The sequence below is a fragment of the Hevea brasiliensis genome, chromosome 11, assembly GCF_030052815.1.
Source record: "Hevea brasiliensis isolate MT/VB/25A 57/8 chromosome 11, ASM3005281v1, whole genome shotgun sequence".
Lineage (NCBI taxonomy): Eukaryota > Viridiplantae > Streptophyta > Magnoliopsida > Malpighiales > Euphorbiaceae > Hevea > Hevea brasiliensis.
In genome coordinates this window covers 81,121,192-81,140,647 of record NC_079503.1, presented here as the reverse complement: position 1 = coordinate 81,140,647, position 19,456 = coordinate 81,121,192, and the positions used below count along the sequence as shown (strand labels likewise).

The 19,456-nt window shown below is 33.8% G+C and overlaps 1 long non-coding RNA gene across 1 annotated transcript; it reads left to right on the top strand.

The window, feature by feature from the left end:
• Window positions 1–16,518: 16,518 nt before the first annotated feature.
• On the top strand, window positions 16,519–17,426 carry LOC131168891 (uncharacterized). Its single transcript, XR_009141416.1, has 2 exons — window positions 16,519–17,058; window positions 17,157–17,426. It is a non-coding gene; the product is annotated as an uncharacterized LOC131168891 (long non-coding RNA).
• Window positions 17,427–19,456: the final 2,030 nt, after the last annotated feature.

The following is a 19,456-nucleotide window of genomic DNA, read 5'->3' as shown; positions in this document are numbered from 1 at the left end:
TGTTACCAGGACCCCTACCTCTGCCTCTACCTCTTCCAGTTGACTGTGACCCTCTAGGTGTAAAGACTTAGGCTGACCCTTCAGAAGTAGCAGAAGGTCTAGATCGGCACAGACTAGTACAATCCTTAGCAAAATGTCCGCTCCCTCCACAGTTATAACATGCACCTATGGCCTTGAAACACACCCCACCGTGTGTTCTAGCATAGGTTTCACACTGTCGAACTGATAAAGATCCTCGAGAAGCTTGTTGGGTCTGCTGACCAAACCGAGGTGGTCTTTGGCTAGAGAATCTGCCTCTGCCAGATTTGCGAGATTTAGATCCTCCAAACTGTTTCCTCTTCCCTGAACCACTTTCAGGTGTTTGACCAGTAGTCTTTTCAGTCTTCTCTTTCTCTTGTGTACCGTTCTTCACTGCCCCTTCTGATTCTATCCTTTCCAGTTCCAGGGCTTGTGAAATCAGCTGAGCAAAATTCTGGTGTCTGAATCCCACAACTTGCATCCTCAGATTCGGCCTTAACCCGAACTCAAACCTCTTACATCTATCTCTGGGGGCGGAGACTAAGCTTCCAGCATAGTGGCTTAGCCTTGAAAAGTCCTGCTCATACTCTGCTATAGTTCTGTCCCCTTGCTTCAAACTCAAGAATTCTTGCAATTTCATATCCACATAAGCATCGGGAACCCACTTCTGTCGAAACTCCCTCAAAAAGTCTGACCAGGTCAACATAGGTGGCTCAACTAGGCTATGGGGAATGGTCTTCCACCATTCATATGCATCCCCTTGCAATAGAGAAACAAAGTACTCGAACTTTAGCTCTTCTGCACACTGCAGCTTTCTAAAAACTCGTTCCATTCGCTTTAACCACTGTTCTGCCTCCAGTAGATCCATAGTGCCCTTAAACTCGGTGGCCCCAAATTTCATCAATTTTTCATATTGTCAAGCTAAGGGTTGTGGTTGTGCTACAGGTGCTTGCATCTGAGCTTAGAGTGGCACATTTCTTGCCATTGGTTGGAAAAACACAGCCATCTGCTATGCAAACTGAGCAGGAAACTGCGGTGCTAGAGTAGGAGCTGGAGTGGCTGACCCACTCACGTTCTGGAGTGTTGGGGCTTCCCCTTGAACCTCAGCCTCAACAGATTGTTCCACGGAATGATCTCCTTCTTCCATTTTGTTTCCCAAAAATTTCTACTTCCTGAGATCAAACACAAGGAGGTTGACCTCCGTTAGTGCATATTCATGATGTAAATATGTCATATGTATCAATTAAAGACACTTGAGCAGTTGTACTTGAAAAGAAATTATTCACATATATAGTCAAACTTCATTGCAAAACCATGCTCTGATACCATTAAAACATGTCGCACCTTACCCCTCTGTAAGGCGTAACATGATCCCGTAGAATACCTAATGAACTACCGAACTTCACCTACCGATAATTCATTAAGTACACTATAAGGGATTTTAAAACTATTTTCTTACATTTTGGAAGTGGTGAGCATTTTGGTAGGAATTAAAATCATTTAATTGAAGTTTCAAAACTAGTTAAAACTTTTGCCCATTTTATTTTTCCACAAATTTTATAAAAATTTCGGCAGAGTGCCGTCTGTATTTTGAGAAAACAGTTCTTCAAGTACCTGAGAAAAACACTTCTAATAAATTTTTTACAACTCCCAACCCCAAATCAACGCAATTCTCAAATCAAACCACTTCAAAATAATTCCACAATTTAATCCAAGTTTGTCATCTGAAAATATTTTATCATTTCATTCAATAAAGCTAATTTACATTCACAAGTTTAATTTACAGATATTAAATACAAAAAAAATAATATTATTATAATTTATTATACAACTGCTCAACTTTACATTGATACATACAACATTAAAATGTTTACATCAAATAATTACAAGGGTATAAATTAATATCGGTACAAAAGTGATCAAGAAGTTCTTGCCAATCCAACAGCTCACTCTACTGCTTTTTCCTTGCCCTTATCTGCGACAGCAAAACAAGCTATCGCTGAGTATAAAAATACTCAGTGTTGCACAATAAAAATTTAAAATACAATACATAAATCATTCATTGACAAAACACAATTTAAATGTTGCACAATTACATTTCACCAATTATCAAAACTCATTATAGCAAAATTTTTGGGTTAAATAATTTAATAAACACAGTGTTACCAATTCATATACAACTTAAGCCATGACACAAAATTTCCGATCAATGCCATGTTGTAGACCACGACGAAGCAATCTACAACCCCACTAATCGAAATCAATAAGGGAGGTGGCTAGCTAGCTAATGAGTACTCATTTGATCTACAACCTCAACTGGTAACCCAGAGAGGGAGGAAAATAATCGATCTCAACCCCATAATTGGGGGAGGAATAATAAGGCACTGTCATGCTAAGTGTGAATCAAAAATCCATTTCAAACATTTTATTCAATTATTGCATACAAAAATCAAATCAATTTCCAAAGTTACAATTTCATCATAAAGTGGCAACACAAAAATTCTTAAACTCATAATGCATACTAAATCAATTTTTTAAGGATAAAATGCTTAAATAGGGTTTATTGTATACAAACCTAACGTGAGTCGCCTCTAGGCCTTGACTCAGTCTCTCAGACTTTCTGAGCCTTTTTCCGCTAAAACACACAGTTTTAGAATGTTTCAGTACCATAACTTAGCATAAATCCAAAAATAAATTCAAATTCACTTTTATCTAGCTTATATATGCTAAACTTGACGTTTTTTAAAATTTGTGTTTCAGATTACTATTTACTACACTATTCAAGTTAATTTGTTGACTTTCTAAGGCTTAATAGGTATGAGAATTCTAAATTCACTCACATACCACATTTTGGTCATTAAATTTGTTGGTTTTGGTTGTTTTCTCAAAACTTAAGTCTTTTAGGTAAATTTTTAAATTTTCAGTTTTGGTCCCTCAAAGGGACCTTGGTCCTGCTGCCTGCAGTATGACCCTAAGCAACTCAAATTTGCATTTGGTTCCAACACTTCTAACATACTCCAATTGGTCTCAAATGACCATTTCTCACCTCAAACCAAGTCCAACACACCATTTAACACATTCTCACATTTTTCTTCAATTTTTCACATGTTTAAAACCCTAGCTACACCCAAAGTTCAACCTAATGCAATTTAAAGTGTGTATTTATGTTCTACACACCTAATTCACCTCAAATAACCATTCAAAACCATCAAACTCATTCATATCAAACCCTAACCCTAGGTGGATGAATTTTCTATTTGGTCCCTCAACAATTATTTTGTTATGATTTTAAGTTACTTTCTAAGTTAATTAAACTAAGAACATAGAAATTGAACAAAAGAATTCAAATTTACATACTAACCTTTGTTTGGTTTTGTAATCACTAATTTTCTTTCCTTTTTTCTTCTTTCTTGCTTCTTCAATCTCCTTTTCTAATTGCCCAAACAAAGCATAATCATAATTTAGTGAAAATTTTGGGGGATTTATGGGGTTGATTCAAGCTTTGAAAGCTTGAATTTCATGGCCATGGAGGAAACTAAGGAGAAAAGAGAGAGAGAGGAGAGATGGACCTTTTTTTGTTTTGTAGAAGAAGAATGGATTTTTTTTTCTTTTAATCTTATGGAAGACCATAAATCAAATTAACTAAATTTTTAATTATAGTATTTATGGCATCATGCATGATGTCATGCATGATGTCATCTCTTTTTACTTTTTTTATTTTCTTTTCATTTTTCTATTTATTTTCCATTAGTTCTTTAATTTAATTTCCGATTCCAAAATTTTCTTTTCTCCGATTTTATTTGACAGTCAGGTCAGGAGTCAGCTCTCGGGGTCAATTGACCAAATTGCCCATCGCCGGTTCGATCCGGTTTGCAAATAATTTAATATTTCTTCTGACTCTCTAACCTAATTATTTGACTGGCTTAACAATTCTTTTTCATGATTTTCTCTTTTCCACTGTGTTCACAATAGTCCTGAGAACCGCAGCATCATATTTTGTGGTTCGAAATTTGAGTTTAAATTGACTTTGCAATCCTTCCCGATAAGGTCACCCATCGTTGTGACTCTCGGCTCATTTAACTTCTTATGTTCTCTTTTTCTTATTTATACTTAACTAATTGGCAATTACTAATTATTTGTGTTTATGGCTTCTCTAGTTGTCTTAAGTATGGTTCTAATCCCCTTAATTGTCTGGATCGGCTCCGGTCATCGGAATAGTGAAATATACTAGGCTATACAAATAGGGGTGTTACATTGATCCCACTATATTGGCTTGCATCCTGTTAAGTCTTTTTGTGAACTGGTCAAACTAAGCATTAATTATGCTGAGGGTATCCAATTCTAGGATCCTTACCGTTCTCCTTACATCTCCCCTCTCATATGACCACTCATATGCAACCTTTTTTCTCCATAAGGTCTTTTCCTGCTACTGAATCAACTAAGCATCTTTTGGATGGTAACAATCCATCATAGAAATTTTGGACAAAGAGCCAATCTTCTATGCCATAGTGTGGGCATTCCCTTTGAAGGTCTTTGTATCTCTCCCATGCATCATAAAGTGACTCTCCTTACTTTTCTCTGAAGGTGTTCAATTCTAGCCTTAATTTTATAGTTTTTGTAGGTGGAAAATACCTTGCTAGGAAGGCTTGTGAAAAATCCTCCTAGGTGGTGAATGTTTCAGCTGGTTGAGAAAGTAGCCACTTCCTCACCTTATCTCTAAGTGAGAATGGGAATGCTCGAAACCTAATTCATTTTAAAAGTGTCACACAAAGCGAGAAAGCACTGTAGGTGATAATGTGGATCTTCCATAAGTAGGCCTCCAAATTGGATTTGCTAAATCATTTGGAGTCATGTTGGCTTGAGTTCAAAATTGTTGGCCTTGACTGTAGGCCTGGTAATGCTAGATTGGAATCCTTGGATAGTAGGAGCTCTGTAGTCCCTCAAGGATCTTAATTTGTTATTGTTTTTATTTGCCATTACTAGAGCTTTAAGAATTTCAGGTTTAGGTTCTGGCTCTTGGTTTCTCCTTTCTCTCCTGATGGTTCTTAGAGTCTTGTCTATTTTAGAATCCAATTCAAGCAATTCTTTCTTCAGGTTTGGTTGTTTTAGTCATATACTTAATTTAGCACCTGAAAAAGAAATAAAAAGATAAAAACAAATCAATCTAAAATAATCCAAAGAAATAAATGTTTAAATCAGCTAAATTGCCTATCGTTTAATATTACTAAATTCTCCGGCAATGGTGCCAAAAACTTATTTGTTGGTTTTATAGCCGCGCAAGTGCATGGATTACTAACAACTAACAAAGTGATGAGTAGAGTATCATTCTCATGAGAAATTTTTAGGTGTAAGTACTAAACTACACAACAGTTTTAACTGTCTAAACTTTCGAAAGTTATAGGATAATAAAATTTAAGCTAGTGCTGAATAACTACTGAAAATAAAAGAAAATAAATCTAAGAACTTAAGAAGGATTCTATTTGGATAAACAATTCTGAAATTAAGATTTCACACCTTAACCTTGTTATGGTTTTAATCTTACTTTATCAATGGAATGAGTGCTGTCACTTTGATGGAAATTAATCCTAAAGTATCTTAGATCCTCTCTTAAGGTATCTAAGATGTATTTCAATTAGTCCAAACCCTAATTTTGTGGTGGTCAGTCCTAATCAAAATCCCTTAAGATCTATGATTACTTATGGAATTCCATAAAGGTCATCAACCTATCTCTAAGTCAGATTTTTTATGTTCAAAATCCTGATTTTCTGATACTAATCTTCACCTTTCATTTCTTCAATTAATGTCTTAGATTATAACTAAGTGAGTACTAATACATAACATGCATTAAGAACACAATAGATTGAATGTGAGTACTAATACATAGCATGCATTAAGAACACAATAGATTGAATCAAAGCTCAAAACTCAATTCTATTAAATAAAACTCAATATATATCCATAACAGAAGCTAAGAATGCCACTTTCCAAATTCCAAAATTAAAGGAACTACTCACTCATGGTGAGTTTAACAAACATAATTTAATGAAAATAAAAGAACATAAAACTAGTCTAAAGAATTAGAATAAAAGAATCGAGAGAAAGATTCTGCAACTGTGGACTTGTGAAACGTTAACTGAGAGATCTCTTCCTTGGCACTGATGCAATCCCTCTTCAAGATGACTTGGGAACTAGGGTTTTCAGGAAGTCTTCTCTCAAAGATCTTCCTTTTCTCTTTTCTCTTCTTTTTCCTCTCTTTTTTTTTTTTTAATTTTCTCCCTCCTTTCATGCTTTCTGCCACTGATATTTATATTAGATGTCCTAAGATTAAGTTTTAGAGTCTCAGAGTCCCAAGGGTAGTAGAAGTTTGAATGGCATGCCAAAATAGGAGCTGGAGTCGAATTGGAAAGCTGGCTGACGTATAATACATGGCCCATGTGTCACTACACGGCTAGGGGCATGTAAGTCCCTGGAGTGATTTTGGCCTTTCTTTAGATGGAAGATAAAATGTTACATTGGGAACTAGGCTTTACACGAGTTATAGTACATGGCCCATGTACTGTCTCCATTCCTTTTAACACTTCAAGCCTTGATAAGCAGAAGGGTACACGGGTCCTTAGATGGTACATGGGATGCTTTACACGACTTGTATACTGAGACTTTTTTGTGACTCCTTTAATTCTTACTGGTCAGAGGGTTACACGAGTCCTTGGCTGTGATGACACGACCTATGTAAATTGTATCAACAACTTGCTTTACTTTTAAGTCCTCCCAAGCTTTTCTACTTCACTCTTATGCCTTCGATTTCCTTCAGAATACCTAAAAAGATATAGAAAATATGAAATTTAGATGAGATTAACTAAATTAATAAAATTAACAAATATGTATGCAATTATCTATCTAAATGCCATGAAATATAATACAATTATGCCTAAAAATATCTATATAATACATGTGTATCTGAATACCTTTTTTTCTAAGGAAACATCTTCTGCTAGATATGAGGTCATTGTTAGAAATAATGTGGGTCAAGTGGTGGATGGTTGTGTAGCTAATCTGTTTTGTAATTTTGCTATAGTTGCCGAGGGTCATGCTTTACGTGCAGCATTTCAGATGGCAAAGGCAAGAGGCTTTTCGCAAGTGTTTTTTGAAACTGATTCCTTAGTGCTATCAAATTTTCTGGCAATGTCTTCTTCCCCTATTTCATCCCTTATTTCTTGGGAGATTGAAGCTATAGTTCATGATGTCAAGAGGTGCTGGAATGCCAATCCTTTATGGTCTGTTAGATACATTCCAGGATGGGTTAATAAATGTGCTAATTGACTTGCTAATGTTGTTAGAGTAGGCTTATTGTATCCAGGTTGGATTTCGATCTCACTTGATCAGTTAGTTCCTCTATTGCTCAAAGATAAGATTGTATTAACTCCTCTGATTCTTGAATGATAGTGTTTTTCGGATTAAAAAAAAAAACTTATTTAAAATAATATTAGTAAAATTAAATAAAATTCTCATCATTCTTTAAAAAAAAATTATTGCCACTTTTTTTGATAAAATTATAATTCCCTTTTCTGCCTCCTTCACAAAATTAAATAAAAATTAGCGACACTTATTTATCTAATTTAAAATTTGTTTTATCATCTATTCAATGCAAGGATTTTCTTTTCCTTGTGTTGGATAACTTAGCATTGGATTCTAGAATAATGGCGAAATAGTAGTGTGTTTTAAAGAATAAGAGAGATGTGTAAACGACATGAATATGTGTAGGTTTTTATTTCAAGGAAAACCTGTGAAGGTTTTTCTCCTTTTCTACGCTATCCTTATGCTTCTACTTGTAGGAGAAATCTTACTCATTCAAACTTAAGAATATTTTAAGGTAATTTCTGTGACACCCCTTTCCCGACTACAGTGTAGCCGAGCAAGTTATGCCACTCAGTGTGCCGAGCACTCTATTTTATCTTAATTCATTTTTATTCTTCCTTTTGAATATAACTTGTGAAATATAATTTATTTAAGCCATTTATCAAAATTATAATTTATTTGAGGTTCCGAGAATTTTAAAGAAAATCCGGCAGAATACCAGCTAAAAATAGAGAAAACAGTTCTTCGGAACCTGTGAAAAACACTTCCTATGATCATATTCAATCATCTCATCACTCTCAAACTTCAATATCAAAATCTCAACATTTTTCACCATTCATTTCTCAATCATTCATGTACAAATCACAGTTATGTATTCATTTTTCCTTACACAAACACAATTTTCTTTACAATTCCTCTATTTGTCATTCATTCATTCCACATCATCATTAGACTCAAATCATAAACAAATTCTCACATGTGATTTATAATCACAAATTACAAGTACTTACATTAATACAAAATTATATTACATTTGTTTCAAAATCACATGATAAAATAAGAGTTTAATTACAAAATTTACAAAAACCTCAAAATACAAAATGGGACCTAGTGTCCTACCAATGCACTGTGGATGGTGAGGTGACACGGACGCTATGCAGAACTGTGAACTGCCTTACCGAATCTGTGATCTACTGGGCCCTCTGTCCAAATCTTCAGTACCTACGCATTGCAAAAGCGACGCGCTAAGCATAAAGCTTAGTGGTGCCAATAATACAAGAAAATATAATATGCAAATAAAAATAATAATTTCCTTGCTATTGTGTTCATAATAAATGAATAATTACTAACTTATTGTTTAGTCGAGGGCTATTCATGTTTTATGATATTAACTTCTTCATGCATTTTGTTAATTATTTTCTTCATGATCTTGAGCTTCTTTGTATTTTTGTAATCATTCCTGATACTTAATTTTTGTATTTTCTTTAATAATCAGTTCAATCACAGTTATACTTTTCCATGCCCAAGTAACATATACCGACGATCGGATCGATAACGGTCGTTGGCACCGACACCGCGTGCCTCGGGCGTCATACTATGGGACGCAGCGCCAACCATGTATGCGATCGGTATGGCTAAAAAGCCATGATATCACATAATCGGGCATAAAAGCCATGCATACGGGCATAAAAGCCATGAATACGGGCATAAAAGCCATGAATACAGGCATAAAGCCTTTCGCAGTACTGTTAAAACAATACCCTATTGGCATGCCAATCTATCCAAACCAATCACATTAGGCCTACTAGGGCATTTTGCACTTTTAAGTTTCATAATTTTTGAATTTCAAGTTTTCATGTCACTATTCATTTCATTAGTCAACTAAAATGTTGACTTTTGCATAAACAATAGGTACATTGGTTTTAGTACTCCCAACATACCACATTTTGTATTCAAAACTTGTTGGTTTTGGTCACTTTCTCAAAGCTTAGGTCATTTTGGCAAAATTGCCAATTTTTGGTTTTGGTATCACTATTCACCTCATTGGTCAACAAAAATGTTGACTTTTGGATAGAAAATAGGTGTATTGGTTTTAACACCCCAAACATACCACATTTTGTATTTAAAACTTGTTGGTATTGGTTGCCAATACCATTTCTAAGCTTAATGCTAATTGAACAAAATTTTCAGATTTGGTGCTTCATTTTTACTGTTCCATTTGTTATTTTTACAGTGGGAATTTGAGGAAATGGTAAACATGAAAGTTGTTCCTTATTCTGTCTAGTTGAATTTCCTTTTTTGAATCACTCCATTTGGAGTTTTGTAGCTCAAGTTATGGCCAAAATAAGTTTACTGTTCACGTGCAATCGCTCATGCTGAGATTTTGGGTCCGCAGATTCTGATCCAACTTTGGTCAGTAATTTGATCAAGTTAAGTTCATAATTTGGTCTAACTTTCTTCATATGAAATGTTCTACTATGCCTTAGGTTTCCATCGGTTCAAGAATCGCCTAAATCCGAGTTTTCTAGAGAGAGTTATAGTCCTCCAAACATTGCTGCTCAAATGAAAATTCTGGAAATCTCAGTACAGTAAACTTCATTTTGCTCAATGATTTGATTAGGTTCTGGTCATAATTTGGGGTAGATTTCTTCATGAAAGTTGTTTTTCTATGTCTTAACTTGTTGCTGTAAAAATTTCAGGTCAATTGACCATATCTACAGTGAGTTATGGCCAAATGAACAGTTACTGTTCATTTGGTCATTTCTGCAGGGCTGTTTGCAGGGTATCCGGATTGGGGCCAAGTTTTGGTCCTCTTGCTTTGGTCTTTTGGGCATGGTTTCTTTAGCAAAAATGTGCCATTATAAGCCTAGTTTCATGTCCAATTGGCCAAACACCAATTGGACCTACACAGCCAAAGATATGGCAGTCCAAGTGGGCTGGAATCACAGCCTCCCTACTGGTTACCCTAGGCAGCCTACCAATTAAGTTTGCATCACTCTAAATCTCTTCAAATTATGGTGAACTTACGTCAAATGGTCACTAATTGACCCTTAAAATGTTCTTTCACCATTACCTAAGCAAGGTCCAAGTTTCTCTCTAAAATTTCCAGCTCATGCAATATACATGTTACTAGAACGAATAGTGCACTCAGTGCACAATCAGCATGCAGAAACAGGGTGCAAAAATAATCACTATAATTTATAGAAACAAGATTTGAAGACCATATTTTTCAGAACTCAACCTTCATATGTCTAACTCAATCTCCAATTGGAATCACATCAAAATCAGATCGGAAATTGCAGAACTAATTAAAAAGGTGCAACCTGTCCAGAATCCAGTACATGCAGGATAGTAGTAAGGAAATGTAAAAATATCACCCAGCAGCTACCACAATTAGCTCTTGGCCATAACTACAAGGTTTTAGAGCATTCAATAAGCGTTTCAAGGACTCAAGAATCACATCATTTCGAGTTTTATAGCTCCAGTTATGATTTATTGAAGGTGGCTGTCATGTTGCAGGAAATCAGCAGAACAGAGTCCACATCTGAGCAATAAACTGTGTTGTCCTCAAACCCTAACCTAACATTAGAATCAAGTCTGACATAAAACTACAAAGTTTTAGAACATTCCTTAAGGTTTCTTTTGACATAAAAATCACCCTGATCTGAGATTCCTAACTCCAGTTATGAATTTTTAAAATTTACTGTTCACGCATACACCTGCATGCTGATTCCATTTTTACTCATCTACAAGTTTCTATGGCATCTAGTTGTAGGATTTACTAATTTCTTCTATAAAACACAGAAATAAACATAAGTTAAAGCACTAACCTTGGTTGAAAATCCAGCTAGTCACTCCCTTTTGCTTCCAATCTCTCAAGCTAGGTCAAAAATCAAGTTTTTGTGTTTGGAGGTTGGGAAAATATGGAAGATTTTAATGGGAAATTAGAGCTTCAAAAAGCATCCATGGAGGAAGGCTCAAGAAGTGGTTCACGTCCAAAAGAAGAAGAAGAACCAGAAATTTTGTGTCTTCATTTGTCATTTTCTCTTTTAATTTGGCTTATTAGGTTGTGATTGGTGGAAGCCCTCCAAATGACATCATGTGATGTCATATTTAGGTTTTTCTTTCATTTTCTTTTCTTCTTTTCTCTACTTATTTTCACATTAATTTTTAGTAATATTTATTCATATTTTATGTCATATTAATTATTTACTCAACTGGACAAGTCGGCCAAAAATCACCTCTGAAGGCGAAATGACCAAAATGCCCTCTATTTGGCTTAACGGGTCAAAATTGTCTGTACCGATTGAAAAATTTTTCTAAATATTTTCTTGGCATTCTAATGCCATGGGAACCTCAATGACCCTTCTCTGGAGTCCCAAAAATTATTTTACAATTTTTCCCCCGGGTCTAGGGCTCCTCGTTGCGAGAACCGCAACTTCCCTCTGGTTACCCATCGCTTGGGCACCAGCTCGTTTGACTTGGTTGTATTTTATTTCTAAAATTTTTACTAAATTTTTCTTATTAATATTTGAGTTAATTATGGTCCCTCACTTTAGTTTAAATATTTTTCCGGACGTTCTAGCTGTCCGGACCGACACCGGTCACCGAACAGAGATCAGCATTGAGTTGCTTCCGGGAGGGTGTTACAACTCTTCCCCTCTAATTTAAATTTCGTCCTCGAAATTTACCCAATGTAAATAGCCGAGGAACTACTACCTCTTTATTTCTTTACCTTTCCGTGTTATCCCACTTCACTTTCTCCTTAGTCTCAATCTCATCCTCAAACAAATATATACTCATCCTTTTTCATCTTAAATACAGTCTCCTTCTCATCTCCATTCGCTATCTCATTGTCTCTTCACTTTCTTATTCCATACCTTAACCTAAAATAAACGGGAAATACAGATCTGCAATAGTGTCACCTCGATTCTTATGAATGCAATGCATGATATGCAATCTATCTAGGTCCAGAAACGCCTAAACCGTGCTCTGATACCACTAAATGTGACACCCCTTACCCGACTACAGTGTAGCCGAGCAAGTTATGCCACTCAGTGTGCCGAGCACTCTATTTTATCTTAATTCATTTTTATTCTTCCTTTTGAATATAACTTGTGAAATATAATTTATTTAAGCCATTTATTGAAATTATAATTTATTTGAGGTTCCGAGAATTTTAAAGAAAATCCGGCAGAATACCGGCTAAAAATAGAGAAAACAGTTCTTCGGAACCTGTGAAAAATACTTCCTATGATCATATTCAATCATCTCATCACTCTCAAACTTCAATATCAAAATCTCAACATTTTTCACCATTCATTTCTCAATCATTCATGTACAAATCACAGTTATGTATTCACTTTTCCTTACACAAACACAATTTTCTTTACAATTTCTCTATTTGTCATTCATTCATTCCACATCATCGTTAGACTCAAATCATAAACAAATTCTCACATGTGATTTATAATCACAAATTACAAGTACTTACATTAATACAAAATTATATTACATTTGTTTCAAAATCACATGATAAAATAAAAGTTTAATTACAAAATTTACACAAACCTCAAAATACAAAATGGGACCTAGTGTCCTACCAATGCACTGTGGATGGTGAGGTGACACGGACGCTATGCAGAACTGTGAACTGCCTTACCGAATCTGTGGTCTACAGGGCCCTCTGTCCAAATCTTTAGTACCTACGCATTGCAAAAGCGACGCACTAAGCATAAAGCTTAGTGGTGCCAATAATACAAGAAAATATAATATGCAAATAAAAATAATAATTTCCTTGCTATTGTGTTCATAATAAATGAATAATTACTAACTTATTGTTTAGTCGAGGGCTATTCATGTTTTATGATATTAACTTCTTCATGTATTTCGTTAATTATTTTCTTCATGATCTTGAGCTTCTTTGTATTTTTGTAATCATTCCTGATACTTAATTTTTGTATTTTCTTTAATAATCAGTTCAATCACAGTTATACTTTTCCATGCCCAAGTAACCTATCTTTGGACGATCGATGGATAACGGGTCGTTGGCACCGACATGGTGCCTCGGTCATACTATGGGACGCAGAACGTCAACCATGTATGCAGTCAGTATGGCTAAAAAGCCATGATATCACATAATCGGGCATAAAAGCCATGCATACGGGCATAAAAGCCATGAATACGGGCATAAAAGCCATGAATACAGGCATAAAGCCTTTCGCAGTACTGTTAAAACAATACCCTATTGGCATGCCAATCTATCCAAACCAATCACATTAGGCCTACTAGGGCATTTTTCACTTTTAAGTTTCACAATTTTTGAATTTCAAGTTTTCATGTCACTATTCATTTCATTAGTCAACTAAAATGTTGACTTTTGCATAAACAATAGGTACATTGGTTTTAGTACTCCCAACATACCACATTTTGTATTCAAAACTTATTGGTTTTGGTCACTTTCTCAAAGCTTAGGTCATTTTGGCAAAATTGCCAATTTTTGGTTTTGGTGTCACTATTCACCTCATTGGTTAACAAAAATGTTGACTTTTGGATAGAAAATAGGTGTATTGGTTTTAACACCCCAAACATACCACATTTTGTATTTAAAACTTGTTGGTATTGGTTGCCAATACCATTTCTAAGCTTAATGCTAATTGAACAAAATTTTCAGATTTGGTGCTTCATTTTTACTGTTCCATTTGTTATTTTTACAGTGGGAATTTGAGGAAATGGTAAACATGAAAGTTGTTCCTTATTCTGTCTAGTTGAATTTCCTTTTTTGAATCACTCCATTTGGAGTTTTGTAGCTCAAGTTATGGCCAAAATAAGTTTACTGTTCACGTGCACTGTTCATGCTGAGATTTTGGGTCTGGCAGATTTTTGGTCCAACTTTGGTCAGTAATTTGATCAAGTTAAGTTCATAATTTGGTCTAACTTTCTTCATATGAAATGTTCTAATATGCCTTAGGTTTCCATCGGTTCAAGAATCGCCTAAATCCGAGTTTTCTAGAGAGAGTTATAGTCCTCCAAACATTGCTGCTCAAATGAAAATTCTGGAAATCTCAGTACAGTAAACTTCACTTTGCTCAATGATTTGATTAGGTTCTGGTCATAATTTGGGGTAGATTTCTTCATGAAAGTTGTTTTTCTATGTCTTAACTTGTTGTTGTAAAAATTTCAGGTCAATTGACCATATCTACAGTGAGTTATGGCCAAATGAACAGTTACTGTTCATTTGGTCATTTCTGCAGGGGCTGTTTGCAGGGTATCCGGATTGGGGCCAAGTTTTGGTCCTCTTGCTTTGGTCTTTTGGGCATGGTTTCTTTAGCAAAAATGTGCCATTATAAGCCTAGTTTCATGTCCAATTGGTCAAACACCAATTGGACCTACACAGCCAAAGATATGGCAGTCCAAGTGGGCTGGAATCACAGCCTCCCTACTGGTTACCCTAGGCAGCCTACCAATTAAGTTTGCATCACTCTAAATCTCTTCAAATTATGGTGAACTTACGTCAAATGGTCACTAATTGACCCTTAAAATGTTCTTTCACCATTACCTAAGCAAGGTCCAAGTTTCTCTCTAAAATTTCCAGCTCATGCAATATACATGTTACTAGAACGAATAGTGCACTCAGTGCACAATCAGCATGCAGAAACAGGGTGCAAAAATAATCACTATAATTTATAGAAACAATATTTGAAGACCATATTTTCCATAACTCAACCTTCATATGTCTAACTCAATCTCCAATTGGAATCACATCAAAATCAGATCGGAAATTGCAGAACTAATTAAAAAGGTGCAACCTGTCCAGAATCCAGTACATGCAGGATAGTAGTAAGGAAATGTAAAAATATCACCCAGCAGCTACCACAATTAGATCTTGGCCATAACTACAAGGTTTTAGAGCATTCAATAAGCGTTTCAAGGACTCAAGAATCACATCATTTCGAGTTTTATAGCTCCAGTTATGATTTATTGAAGGTGGCTGTCATGTTGCAGGAAATCAGCAGAACAGAGTCCACATCTGAGCAATAAACTGTGTTGTCCTCAAACCCTAACCTAACATTAGAATCAAGTCTGACATAAAACTACAAAGTTTTAGAACATTCCTTAAGGTTTCTTTTGACATAAAAATCACCCTGATCTGAGATTCCTAACTCCAGTTATGAATTTTTAAAATTTACTGTTCACGCATACACCATGTCTGATTCCAGATTTTCACTCATCTACAAGTTTCTATGGCATCTAGTTGTAGGATTTACTAATTTCTTCTATAAAACACAGAAATAAACATAAGTTAAAGCACTAACCTTGGTTGAAAATCCAGCTAGTCACTCCATTTTGCTTCCAATCTCTCAAGCTAGGTCAAAAATCAAGTTTTTGTGTTTGGAGGTTGGGAAAATATGGAAGATTTTAATGGGAAATTAGAGCTTCAAAAAGCATCCATGGAGGAAGGCTCAAGAAGTGGTTCACGTCCAAAAGAAGAAGAAGAACCAGAAATTTTGTGTCTTCATTTGTCATTTTTCTCTTTTTAATTTGGCTTATTAGGTTGTGATTGGTGGAAGCCCTCCAAATGACATCATGTGATGTCATATTTAGGTTTTTCTTTCATTTTCTTTTCTTCTTTTCTCTACTTATTTTCACATTAATTTTTAGTAATATTTATTCATATTTTATGTCATATTAATTATTTACTCAACTGGACAAGTCGGCCAAAAATCACCTCTGAAGGCGAAATGACCAAAATGCCCTCTGTTTGGCTTAACGGGTCAAAATTGTCTGTACCTATTGAAAAATTTTTCTAAATATTTTCTTGGCATTCTAATGCCATGGGAACCTCAATGACCCTTCTCTGGAGTCCCAAAAATTATTTTACAATTTTTCCCCCAGGTCTAGGGCTCCTCGTTGCGAGAACCGCAACTTCCCTCTAGTTACCCATCGCTTGGGCACCGGCTCGTTTGACTTGGTTGTATTTTATTTCTAAAATTTTTACTAAATTTTTTTTATTAATATTTGAGTTAATTATGGTCCCTCACTTTAGTTTAAATATTTTTCCGGACGTTCTAGCTGTCCGGACCGACACCGGTCACCGGAACAGTAGACTGTACGGAGTTGCTTCCGGGAGGGTGTTACAATTTCCACACACACATATTTTATATCCTCAATCGTCTACCACCTTTTAATTTTTTTTTTTTTTTTGCATCAACAACATTTTGTCATTTTCACTGGGATAAAGAGGTGGTGTAAAAACGCCAGCAGATATAGCACCATTTAGGGGAATGTCACTGCCAATACCATTGGTTATGAGTGCATTTTTACATGGAGATAGTACATCTCACTACATATTCATGGTGTTTAGGTTGGAGCCACTGAAATCATTCCTAAGTTTAGAGTTCCCACGCTAAAATAAAACTTCAAAATAATACTTTTGCTCATATTTTTTCTATGCCTAACTTAGGTTCTCCTTGTTCTTCCATGAATCCATGTTAACTGTTAGCTTAGCACTATTACTTTTTTCAGTCTTAACATTTACATACTTGTTTGTTCTATCCCTCCACCATTCATGTTTTTGGTTGACATGTTAGCACAGAAATTTTCCCCAGAGAACCGCAAGTGATACGGTAAATGATGCATCTCAAGGGATCTCATTTACCTGCAATAACATCTCAAAATATGGAGGTGACCCTGACAAGAAATCAAATAGTTTCTATGTGTTTCCGTGTTGCATTTATCTTAAACTATATATGCTTTTTGATTTCTTCATGCTTATTGAGTAGGATTTAACTTATGGGACAGTCAGCCTGTGCACATATTTCTGCTTGTGCTCTTGTGGAGCAAGCACTCGAAGAAGCCAAGAGAGAAGTGACCATCTCCACGAGTTTCTCACAGATGGTAAATAATTTTGGCTTACGTGGAGGATAAGTTTTGCTTTCTGTCTCTAGAAAAGAAGTGCTTGTTTATGCTATACCAAATTGCAATATTAGTAGTTAATACCTTCTCAACAATAATAATTCAGAAATTTTCTGACAAATACAAATTTTCTTGGATCTTCATGCTCAAACAGTTTGGAAAATTAGGGGTCCATTCGGTTAGTAATGGCACATCATGGAGAAAAATTATACAATAAAACTAATGTATGATAACAATTTCACTAAATAAAAATTCCATCATGGGACCAATTATTCCATCATGGGACCAAATGAAGCATATCTACTACTTTTACTCTGCATTACTTTGTTTTCATTATCAAGTTTATTTTCTTTTACCGCTCGTTTCTACACTTTTCTCTTTCTCCTTTTATTCAAGATCACCTGTTAGGAATTTAGGATCACATATATATTTTTTTTATAAGCAAAATAATTTTATTAAAAATATTTAGAAAAAACTTAGCTTGTGCTATCAACTACACTCAATCAGCAGATCTCCATACAAAACCTACCTATTACACCACTAGTTAAGTGAAAGAACCTAGAGAATAGGACCACATATGATAGAAAGAAATTTAAAGCTATGCTTTCGGTATTTTGATTATTTATTGTTAGTGTTTACCTTTAATATTTTTGCGTACTTCTTGTAGTACATATTATGCCATTGAGGAAATGGTACAATATAGTAGTATATTGATAAATTTTGTGTTTATTATAGTAAAAAATTTTTCATTTCAACAATGGTGATTTATATATATGATATTTTAAACTAGATGAATGGTTTATTTGCATTATTGCTTTCTTTTTTTTTATTTCTTCATTTTGATGAAAAATAAAATATTAATAATACGATGATGTTTCTATATATCAGTATCATTGTGGCATGAGAAAAGAAAAATAAAATTAAGAGTTATGCTGTTTCCATTCTGATAAGTTTAAAAATTAAAAAAAAAAATTACTTCTGATTCATTTCATTTAAATCAATTTTTATAAATTCAGTATATATATTAAAAACAAAAATAATTACTCCTTTTTTATTAAATAAAAAATTAAGAAAAATATTCTACTTATTAAATAAAAAAATTTAAAAATTTTAGTTTTTTACGATTATAGTAAAAAAATTTTCTTATGTATCTTGCAGTTGAAACTTAATTAGTTGTCACAATTGTGGCCAAATAGACTAAATTGAATTTAAGAAAGTAATAGTAAATTATAATATGATGTTTAAAATTTTATTTGACTAACAAAATAGTCCATTGATTTAAAATTTATATTTAACTATTTTTTATTTATAATATAAAATTTATTTTATATTATTTTTAATTAAAATGTTATACTAAAAAATATTTTTATTGATTAAAATATATTTTAATATAATAAATAATTTGAAAATTACATAATAATAAAATAATCACACTATAATTTTTTTTTTTCTAGATGTCAATTGCATAGAGTAATCACATTTTAATGAAACAATAATTTTTTAAATCATAATAAAGTTCATTGATTTAAGTTGTAAACTTTTTTTCTAGTTGTCAATTATGCAATTTTTTTTTCATTCATCAATTTATTATTAAGTATATTAATCTTTCTAAATTGAGGAGTAATTAATAAGTTTTTGGAAAGATTAACTGTTATTTTTATTTTCAAAATTATGTATATTGTTTTATGATAATTGCATGGTCTGTGCTTGGTTTGTAATGTTAATAGTTATTTTATTATAATGTAATTATTTTGCGTAATTGATAACTGGAAAAAAATTTTACAGTGTGATTATTTTATTATTATATAATTTTTGAATTGTTTATTATATTAAAATATATTTTAAACAATAAAAGTAATTTTTTAGTATAAAATTTAAATTAAAAATAAATATAAAATATAATCACAAGTGAGTTAAAAAGGAATATTTTTCTTAATTTTGAAGCTTATCAGAAAGGAAATGCATGAAATGATTTTTTGTTTTCATGTATAGACCGAGCTTAAGAAAATTGAATTAAATGAAATGAACCACAAGTGAATTAAGGGAATATTTTTCTTAATTTTTAAGCTTATCAGAAAGAAAAGGCACGAAATGAATTTAAAAAAATATATATTTTTTATATATGCACTGAGCTTAGGAAAATTGATTGAAATGAAATAAATCACAA